This window comes from Nycticebus coucang, chromosome 7, assembly GCF_027406575.1.
Source record: "Nycticebus coucang isolate mNycCou1 chromosome 7, mNycCou1.pri, whole genome shotgun sequence".
NCBI classification, from domain to species: Eukaryota; Metazoa; Chordata; class Mammalia; order Primates; family Lorisidae; genus Nycticebus; species Nycticebus coucang.
In genome coordinates this window covers 53,577,433-53,588,008 of record NC_069786.1, presented here as the reverse complement: position 1 = coordinate 53,588,008, position 10,576 = coordinate 53,577,433, and the positions used below count along the sequence as shown (strand labels likewise).

General features: G+C 39.4%; 1 pseudogene; it reads right to left on the bottom strand.

The window, feature by feature from the left end:
• Positions 1-2,901: 2,901 nt before the first annotated feature.
• LOC128590345 (TAR DNA-binding protein 43-like) lies at positions 2,902-4,831 on the bottom strand (annotated as a pseudogene).
• Positions 4,832-10,576: the final 5,745 nt, after the last annotated feature.

Sequence of the window (10,576 nt, the reverse complement as noted above, 5' to 3'; positions counted from 1 at the left end):
GGCCATCCCTGGACCCAGCAGGCACCTGTGCTGGGATCCATTAATGATATCTCCACCACGCACACGAGGAAGTAATAGAGGGAATGATCTGAGTCTTTGCCAACCTTGCTCTTCAGGCTCAAATGGAAAGGCTTTAAACTTATACCTTAAAAAAGAAAACTGCAAAACATAAAAAAAGACTTTAATAAAAGAATGTGTTACACTATGAATCTTGGAGAATGGCTTAAAAAAACTCAGCACACACTTTTTCTAGCTCTTTTATAATGATAATGTACCTGATTTTATAGACTAAAAAAGTAAAGCTGGCATTTTGCTTTTCTAGATGACTACTTCTACTTTCTAAGCTTGGGAATCTTGTTTCTTTTAGGGTCTAGATTCAAAACCCCTCCACCACCCAAGAAACTCACAAATCAGAGCACAGCATCTCTAAGTGTGTGGTAACTTTTGGCCAACAATTTGACACAATGCTTGCTCCTTAGAACTCATTAATGTAAGTGTAAGGTGACTTCCTAAACATCCCTGTTGAAGTAGCTGGTAAAGATAATAGCTGTTTAACAAGGAAAACTGTTTTGAACACTTGTGTATTTGAACAACTAGTTCCAATGTAAAATAACAACATCTTTGAAACAGTCAATCCCTTCCTGAAAAAAAAAAAATTACATGCTGGTTTTTATACAATGTCAAATAGTTTGGTAGATCAAGTATCACCAATCTATGAACCAGTTTCATTCCTTTGGCTGTAAGGAACTGATAACACCCATATAGCAATGCAAGGGTAGACTCTGGCCAGCCTGGGTCCTAAACCCATGCCTATGGTAGTAAGGTGGAGCCAAGTGGTAAGTCGGCAAGGGCCTGTCAAATGGGGGCAGAGTTCTGATTGGACCCAGCACAATAGGGTCGGGATGGTCTGCTTATCAATGAGTAAATATTGGAGCCCATTTCCAGATTCTGATCTCCTTTTTTTCCTATGTATTCTCTATAGTTTTGAGTACTGCACCTGAAAATAGTAGTGTTTTAACAAATTCTGATCAAGCAAAGAGGAGGCACCAAGGTAAAGAGCATATCTCCCTCCGCTGCCTCACATCTTCTAGAGAACCCTATCTGATGCCAGGAATGGGTTCCCAGTCCAAGGTGGAGTGGCTCTGGACTTTTCCACAGTTACCTTTCGCAGGGGTCCTCAAACAGCGGCCTGTGGGCCACATGAGGTGGTGTGATTGTATTTGTTCTGTTTTGGTTTTTTTACTTCAAAATAAGATATGTGCAGTGTGCGTAGGAATTTGTTCATAGTTGTGTTTTTTTTAAACTATAGTCCAGCCCTCCAGTGGTCTGAGGGACAGTGAACTGGCCCCCTATTTAAAAAGTGTGAGGACCTCTGGAAGGCCTCATTCAATGTGCAAGAGAATCCTAAAGCTGGTTTGATCAAGCTGCCCTGAAGATGAGGGAAAGACTGGATCATACCCTGCAGCAGGGGAATGAACATAATGAATGGCTGTCTGGAGCCTCACAATCTTTTTTTTTTTTTTTATTTAAATCAGTTTTATTTAAAAATTTCCAACATCGACAACTCTTATAAAAGCACCCAAGCACAGGACATGGAACTGCAGCAAACAGCATGCTTATGGGGTGCTAACAGACATGGGAACTTCCACCCTTCTTTGAGACACCTGAGCTCACTGGTGAACTCTGCTTCCAAGTTCTCCTGCAAAGCACTCCACAAGCTCAGTCCATGTTCTCAACCCATCAGCTTCAGTTCACATTACCACACTTACAGATCAGTAACAGAAGAGAACACACACCATACGGCATTGACAGCAGTTGACAAAAGGGGTAGGGGAAATACAAGTATCGTTTCACTTAACACATTCAGCTAAGATGGGTTATCTAAGAACAAAACTCAAAGTCTTCCAACAGACGTGATGTCCTTTGAATTCAAAAAACATTCGTACATTATTTGCTATCATTGCTCTCTGCACATGCTGTCAACAAAGCCACAGGATCAAGAGATACATCTCGCCAAGTTAAAAAATATCCCTTATGTACCACCAAGTCTCTGCGCGCGCTCTCCTTTTCTCGCTCATACTAGCCTTTCATGCCTCGGCACCACCATCAATCCCACACAAGGTTTCAAAAGTTCAAACAGCCTTCTGGTTCCATATCACAGCCTTGCGTTCATAGCGTTGATACGACTCCATGAAATAAAGTAGCGGATAAAAATGGGACACCCGCCGTCAAAGACGAAGCCTGTGATGCGTGATGACGAATTCTTGAATGAGAAAGCAAGTAGACAGAAGTATTCCTATGGCACAATATTTACAGCACTACTTTCACTGAAGTGCTTCTTCCATAAGCATTTGAAATGAGATGAACTGCAGAGATTAAATGAAGGCTTCATATTGTACTTTTGTATAGGAGGGGAGACAAGTGTTAAAAACAAAAACAAAAGAACCAAACACTGTGACATCATGATCTCCCAAAAGGAGATTTGCTTAAGGAAAAAAATCCATATGGTGGGGTCCAAATTAAAACAAGGAAAAAAGAATGTAGTTCTAATCAATGGTTTCCATTTTGAACATGCAAAGAATTCACTTGACGTGTCCAGGGATAAATTATTACAGGAGAAACTGTTTGATATCAATTGTAGTGTTGGTTTACCAATCAGGCAAACAGCAGTTCGCTTTCAACCACTCAATATTTCAACCCTTCATGTAACAAAACTTATAAAATTCCTTTAGCTCTTCCTTTTTTTCTAAAGAAAAATGTCAAAAATACTGCTAAATATACTCCACACTGAACAAACCAATTTTGAAAATTCTTAGTACATATGTATTTTACCATGTACTTACCATGAGCATAGAAAAATTTAACTTCCCACCATTCCACAGCAACCAGCCATAACCCAGTCTACATGTCCCAGCCAGAAAACTTAGAATCCATGCTTGAACTAAAGCCTCCATTAAAAACACAGCTGCATTTGATGCTGACCCCCAACCAATTGCTGCACCAGAATTAGAACCACTGTAAGACTTATTTCCACAACCAAAGGCCTGATTTGGCTCTCTCTGCATGTTGTGTTGGCTTTGGTTATTACCTGATGGACCTGACTGGTTCTGCTGACTGGCTAACATGCCCATCATACCCCAACTGCTCTGCAGCGCTGCCTGGGCTGCAGCCATCATTGCTGGATTAATGCTGAAAGCACCAGAGTTCATCCCACCACCCATATTACTACCTTGATTGTTTCTCAAGCCAGCTCCACCCCCTCTACTATTAGCAAATCCACCCTGATTCCCAAAGCCACCTGGATTACCACCAAATCTTCCACTTCTTTCTAACTGTCTATTGCTATTGTGCTTAGGTTCGGTATTGGATATATGTGTGCTGACTCCTTTAATGATCAAGTCCTCTGCAAAAAGAGACTGGGCAACCTGATCATCTGCAAACGTAACAAAGGCAAAAGCCCTGAATGGTTTGGGAATAGACATCTACCACTTCTCCATACTGACAAAAGAACTGCCGCAACTCATCATCAGTCATTTCCTCTGTGCAGCGCCCAACAAATACCTTCCTGTTTCTCAAAGGTTCATCCAGGCTTTGCTTAGAATTAGGAAGTGTACAGTCACACCATCGTCCATCTTTCATATGTTGCTGCGACATTACTTTCACCTGGGTTTCATATTCCATAAAACGAACAAAGCCAAACCCTTTTGAATGACCAGTTTTTATATCTTTCTTGACCTGCCCCATAAGAACTTCCCCAAAGGTACTAAAATATTCCTTTTACACTGCTGGTGGGACTGCAAACTAGTACAACCTTTCTGGAAGGAAGTATGGAGAAACCTCAAAGCGCTCAAGCTAGACCTCCCATTTGATCCTGCAATCCCATTACTGGGCATCTACCCAGAAGGAAAGAAATCCTTTTATCATAAGGACACTTGTACTAGACTGTTTATTGCAGCTCAATTTACAATCGCCAAAATGTGGAAACAGCCTAAATGCCCAGCAACCCAGGAATGGATTAACAAGCTGTGGTATATGTATACCGTGGAATACTATTCAGCCATTAAAAAAAATGGAGACTTTACATCCTTCGTATTAACCTGGATGGACGTGGAAAACATTATTCTTAGTAAAGCATCACAAGAATGGAGAAGCATGAATCCTATGTACTCAATTTTGATATGAGGACAATTAATGACAATTATGGTTATGGGGGGGAACAGAAAGAGGGAAGGAGGGAGGGGGGCGGGGCCTTGGTGTGTGTGAACACTTTATGGGGGCAAGACATGATTGCAAGAGGGACTTTACCTAACAATTGCAATCAGTGTAACCTGGCTTATTGTACCCTCAATGAATCCCCAACAATAAAAAAAAAAAAAAAAATATTCCTTTAGATCCGGTTCTATTGTTTTCCACGGGAGACCCAGCACTATTAAATCAGATGTTTTCTGGACTGCTCTTTTCACTTTCACTACTGAGGAAGCATCTGTCTCATCCATTTTCCTTTTGTTATCTTTGGGATAGTTGACAACATATACTAGATTTCCCCAACTAGCATCAGGGGCATGCAGAATTCCTTCACCAGCTGCACACCTCTCATACATTGAGATAATGGATTCCTGTAGTGCAGCCCACATGCCCCTGGAAATTGGGCTGTAACTGTGGACAGCAGCACTGTCCCATCATCTTCTGATGGTATTTCAATGGGCTCGTGATTCTCATCTTCAGTTACCTGAATATATTCAGACATCTTTTCTTATTTTTCCGCTAGGCTGCTGCTAGGAAGCCCAACAGGGAAACCGAAGCAGCGAGGAATCCAAAAGCATCCCAGCCAGCGCTTTGTTCCCACAAAATGGAGCCTCACAATCTTTTCTTGTCAATCACCATACATTTTTTGTTGTTGTTATTTGCATCGTAATGAGAGCATGATGTATTGATCTCACATGAAGTATTGCTTTTCATCTCAACATCTTTTTTTTTCCAGGTAACACTAATTGCATTTGTTAGGTAAAGTCCCTCTAATCACCATACATTTTTTTTAATGATCTTTCTTTTATTTATTTACTTATTTATTTTTATTGTTAAATCATAGCTGTGTACATTTGTGCAATCAAGGGTTACAATGTGCTGGTTTCATATACAATCTGAAATATTCTTATCAAACTGTTCAACATAGCCTTCATGGCATTTTCTTAGTTATTGTATGCAGACATTTCTATTCTGCATTTAGTAGGTTTCGCCTGTAATCATTCTAAGACGCACTGTAGGTGAGGCCCCACCCATTACCCTCCCTCCACTAACCTCCCCCCCCTTCCCCTTCCTTGGCCCTTTCCCCATAATCTTGTGCTATACTTAGGTTATAGCCTTCATGTGAAAGCTATGAATTAGTTTCATAGGAGGGCTGAGTACATTGAATACTTTTTCTTCCATTCTTGAGATACTTTGCTAAGAAGAATATGTTCCAGCTCCATCCATGTAAACATGAAAGAGGTAAAGTCTCCGTCTTTCTTTAAGGCTGCATAATATTCCATGGTATACATGTACCACTATTTGCTAGTCCATTTGTGGGTTGATGGGCACGTGGGCTTCTTCCATGACTTAGCAATTATGAATTGGGCTGCAATAAACATTCTGGTACAGATGTCTTTGTTATATTGTGATTTCTGGTGTTCTGGGTATATACCTAGTAAAGGAATTATAGGATCAAATGGCAGGTCTACTTTTAGGTCCCTACGTATTCTCCAAACATCCTTCCAAAAGGAACGTATTAGTGTGGATTCCCACCAGCAGTGTAGAAGTGTGCCCTTTTCTCCACATCCACGCCAACATCTCTGGTTTTGAGATTTTGTTATGTGGGCTACTCTTACTGGGGTTAGGTGATATCTCAAAGTAGTTTTGATTTGCATTTCTCTGATGATTGAGGATGATGAGCTTTTTTTCATGTGTCTGTAGGCCATGCGTCTGTCTTCTTTAAAGAAGTTTCTCTTCAAGTCCTTTGCCCACACTGAGATGGGATCACTTATTCTTTCTTTGCTAATACATTTGAGTTCTCTGTGGATTCTGGTTAAACCTTTATTGGAGGTATAACCTGCAAATATTTTCTCCCATTCTGAGGGCTGTCTGCTTGCTTTACTTACTATGTTCTTGTCTGTGCAGAAGCTTTTTAGTTTGATCAGGTCCCAGTAATGTATTTTTGATACTGCTTCAATTGCCTGGGGAGTCCTCCTCATAAAATATTTACCAAGGCCAATTCCTTCAAGAGTTTTCCCTGCACTTTCTTCAAGTATTTTTATAGTTTCATGTCTTAAGTTTAAATCTTTTATCCTGTGAGAGTCTATCTTAGTTAATGGTGAAAGGTGTGGGTCCAGTTTCAGTCTTTTACACATCGCCAGCCAGTTCACCCAGCACCATTTGTTAAATAGAATTTTTCCCCACTGAATATTTTTAATTGGCTTGTCAAAGATCAAATAACGATAAGTATCTGGATTCATCTCTTGGTTCTCTATTCTGTTCCAGACATCTACTTCTCTGTTTTTGTGCCAGTACCATGCTGTTTTGACCTCTATCGATTTATAGTATAGTCTCAGGTCTGGTACCGTGATTCCTCCTGCTTTGTTTTTATTTCTGAGTAATGTTTTGGCTATTCGAGGTTTTTTCTGATTTCATAGAAAATGAAGTATTACTTTTTCAAGATCTTTAAAATATGACAATGGAGCTTTGATAGGAATTGCATTAAAATTATATATTGCTTTGGGTAGTATAGACATTTTAACGATGTTGATTCTTTCCAGCCACGAGCATGGTATGTTTTTCCATTTGTTAACCTCTTCAGCTATTTCTTTTCTTAAAGTTTCATAGTTCTCTTTATAGAGATTTTTCACATCCTTTGTTAGATAAACTCCCAAATATTTCATCTTCTTTGGCACTACTGTGAAAGGAATAGAGTCCTTGAATGTTTTTTTGGCTTGGCTATTGTTGGTATATATAAAGGCTACAGATTTATGGGTGTTGATTTTGTAGCCTGAGACATTGCTGTATTCCTTGATCACTTCTAAAAGTTTTGTAGTAGAATCCCTAGTGTTTTCCAGATATGCGATCATGTCACCTGCAAAGAGTGAAAGTTTGATCTCTTCTGACCCTATGTGGATACCCTTGATCGCCTTTTCTTCCCTAATTGCAATGGCTAAAACTTCCATTACAATGTTAAAGAGCAATGGAGACAATGGACAACCTTGCCTGGTTCCTGATCTAAGTGGAAATGATTTCAATTTAACTCCATTCAATACAATATTGGCTATGAGTTTGCTGTAGATGGCCTCTGTTAGTTTAAGAAATGTATCTTCTATACCAGTTTTCTTAAGTGTTCTGATCATGAAGGGATGCTAGATATTATCAAAAGCTTTTTCTGCATCAATTGAGAGAATCATGTGGTCTTTATTTTTTAGTTTGTTTATGTGCTGAATTACATTTATAGATTTATAGATTTATTGAACCAGACTTGAGACCCTGGGATAAATCCCACTTGGTCATGGTGTATAATTTTTTTGATGTGTTGTGGATTCTGTTTGTTAGGATCTTATTGAGTATTTTTGCATCAATATTCATTAGTGGTATTGGTCTATAATTTTCTTTTCTTGTTGGGTCCTTCCCTGGTTTAGGGATCAAGGTGATGTTTGCTTTGTAGAATGTGTTGGGTAGTATTCCTTCTTTTTCTATGTTTCGGAAGAGGTTTAGTAATATAGGTACTAGTTCTTCTTTAAAGGTTTGGTAGAATTCTGATGTAAAGCTATCTGGTCCTGGGCTTTTCTTTTTAGGGAGATTTTGTATAGTTGATGCTATTTCAGAACTTGATATAGGCCTGTTCAACATTTCCACTTTGTTCTTGCTAAGTCTTGGTAGGTGGCATACTTCCAAGTATTGGTCAATATCTTTCAGATTTTCATATTTCTGAGAGTAAAGTTTCTTGTAATATTCGTTAAGGATTTTGTTAATTTGTGAGGGGTCTGTTGTTATTTCATCTTTACCATTTCTGATTGATGAAATTAGAGATTTTACTCTTTTTTTCCTGGTTAGGTTGGCCAAAGGTTTATCTATTTTATTGACCTTTTCAAAAAACCGACTTTTGGATTTATTGATCTGTTGTATAGTTCTTTTGTTTTCAATTTCATTTAATTCTGCTCTGATTTTGGTTATTTCTTTTCTTCTGCTGGGTTTGGGGTTGGAATGTTCTTCCTTCTCCAGTTGCTTGAGATGTCCCATTAAGTTATTAACCTCCTCTCTTTCTGTTTTCTTGAGGAAGGCTTGCAGTGCTATAAATTTCCCTCATAGGACTGCCTTTGCAGTATACCAGAGGTTCTGATAATTCGTGTCCTCATTGTTGTTTTATTCCAAAAATTTGGTGATTTCCTTCTTAATTTTGTCTATAACCCATCTATCCTTCACCACAAGGTTATTTAGCTTCCATGTTTTTGTATGGGTTTGCAGATTTCTGTTGTTATTGAGTTAAACTTTTATTCCATGATGGTGTGAGAAGATGCAAAGAATAATTTCTATTTTTTAAAATTTGCTGAGGTTAGATTTGTGGTTGATTTTGGAGTATGTTCCGTGGGCTGATGAGATGAATGTGTATTCTGTTTTGTTGGGATGAAATGTTCTGTAGATGTCTGTTAAGTCCCAATGTTGAATGGTTAAGTTTAAATCTAAGATTTCTTTGCTTAGCTTCTTTATGGAGGATCTATCCAGCATTGCTAAAGGGATGTTAAAATCTCCAAATACTATGAAACTTGAGGAAATCAAGTTGCTCATGTGTGTTAGAGTCTCTCTTATAAATTGAGGTGCGTTCTGGTTGGGTGCATAAATATTGATAATTGAAATCTCATCATATTGAGTATTACCTTTAACAAATATGATGTGTCCATCCTTATGCTTCCTTATTTTGGTTTATTTAAAGCCTATTGCATCTGCAAATAGGATTGCAATGCCTGCTTTTTTCTGCTTTCCATTTGCCTGTAGTATAGATGACCATCCCTTCACCTTGAGTCTATATTTGTCTTTTAATGTAAGATGAGATTCTTGTATGCAGCAGATATCTGGGTTGAGTTTTTGTATCCAGTCAGCCAACCTGTGCCTCTTTAGAGGACAATTTAAACCATTCACATTAATTGAGAATATTGATAAGTCTTTCGAGAGTCCAGTGGACATTTTTAATCCTTTTGCGACTGTGGAAGTTGGAATTTGATCAAAATTTTCTGGGTGGGTTTACTTTTTTGGTGGAGGATTATGCTGGTCTTTATGGAGGATGGGTCTGCGAATATCCTGGAGAGCTGGTTTAGTTGTGGCAAATTTCTTCAACATGTGAATGTCATTAAAGTATTTAATTTCTCCATCATAAATGAAACTCAGTTTAGCTGGGTACAGATCCTGGGTTGAAAGTTATTTTATTTTAGGAAATTAAAAGTCGATGACTATCCTCTTCTAGCTTGGAAGGTTTCAGCAGAGAGATCTGCAGTTATTCTAATATTCTTGCCCTTGTAGGTGATGGTTTTCTTTCCTCTGGCTGCTTTCAGAATTTTATCCTTCATGTTAACTTTAGTGAAATTGATTATGATGTGTCTGGAGTATGTCTTATTCGGGTTGAGTCGTGCTTTTGTTCTGAAACTGTCAGCTACCTGAAATTCAGAATGTCTTGGCATGTCTGGAAAGTTCTCTTTCATAAATGCATGGAAAAGAGACTCTGTGCCTTGTGAAGCCACTCTGTCGCTTTCGGCGATCCCTATAAGACGAATATTGGTTTTCTTTGAATTATCCCACAGCTCTCTGAGAGAGTGATCTGTTTTTGCCCTCCATTTCTCTTCCTCTTTGAGAGTTTGGGAGCATTCGAAAGCTTTGTCTTCAATGTCAGAAATCGTTTCTTCTGCTTGCTCCATTCTGTTACTGAGGGATTCTACTGTTTCTCAGATCTTTGAGGGCTGCAACTTCTTGTCTCAATGTGTCAAAATCTTTGGTCCTTTGGTCTTTGAATTCGTTAAATTCTTGAGACATCTTTTGGGTTACTGCTTGGAATTCTAGTTTGATCTTATTTGCTATCCAGATTCTGAATTCGATTTCTGACATCTCAGCTATTTGTTTGTGCATGGGATCTTGTGTTGTGTCTGCCCCATTGTTCCTTGGGGGAGTTGATCTACTCTGATTATTCATATTGCTATAGTTTTCCCTTTGATTTCGTCTCGTGATTGTTTTTCACTGTTGCCTCTGACAGTCCTCAGAGTTGGGTTGGTGTCTCTCTGAGATTAGACCCTGGGGGAATCACTCTATTGTTGCTGGATCTTTGTAGGGACTAACCCTGTGTAGCTCTTCTGGGGCTCCCCAGCCAGGGAGTTCTGGTTGTGGGAGCAGCTCTGGAGTGTGACACCCCCGGATCCAGCAACAGGGCAGGGGGTGGTGCACACAGTTCTGGGAGTGCCTGGCACCCAGTGACTTTGGCACAGAGGGCCCAAGGCTCCAGCAGTCTCTGGCCAGGAGAAGGGTTCTGCGCAGAGGCAGGGAGGGCTCCAGAGGGCATGTGGCTACTAGAGTCCCT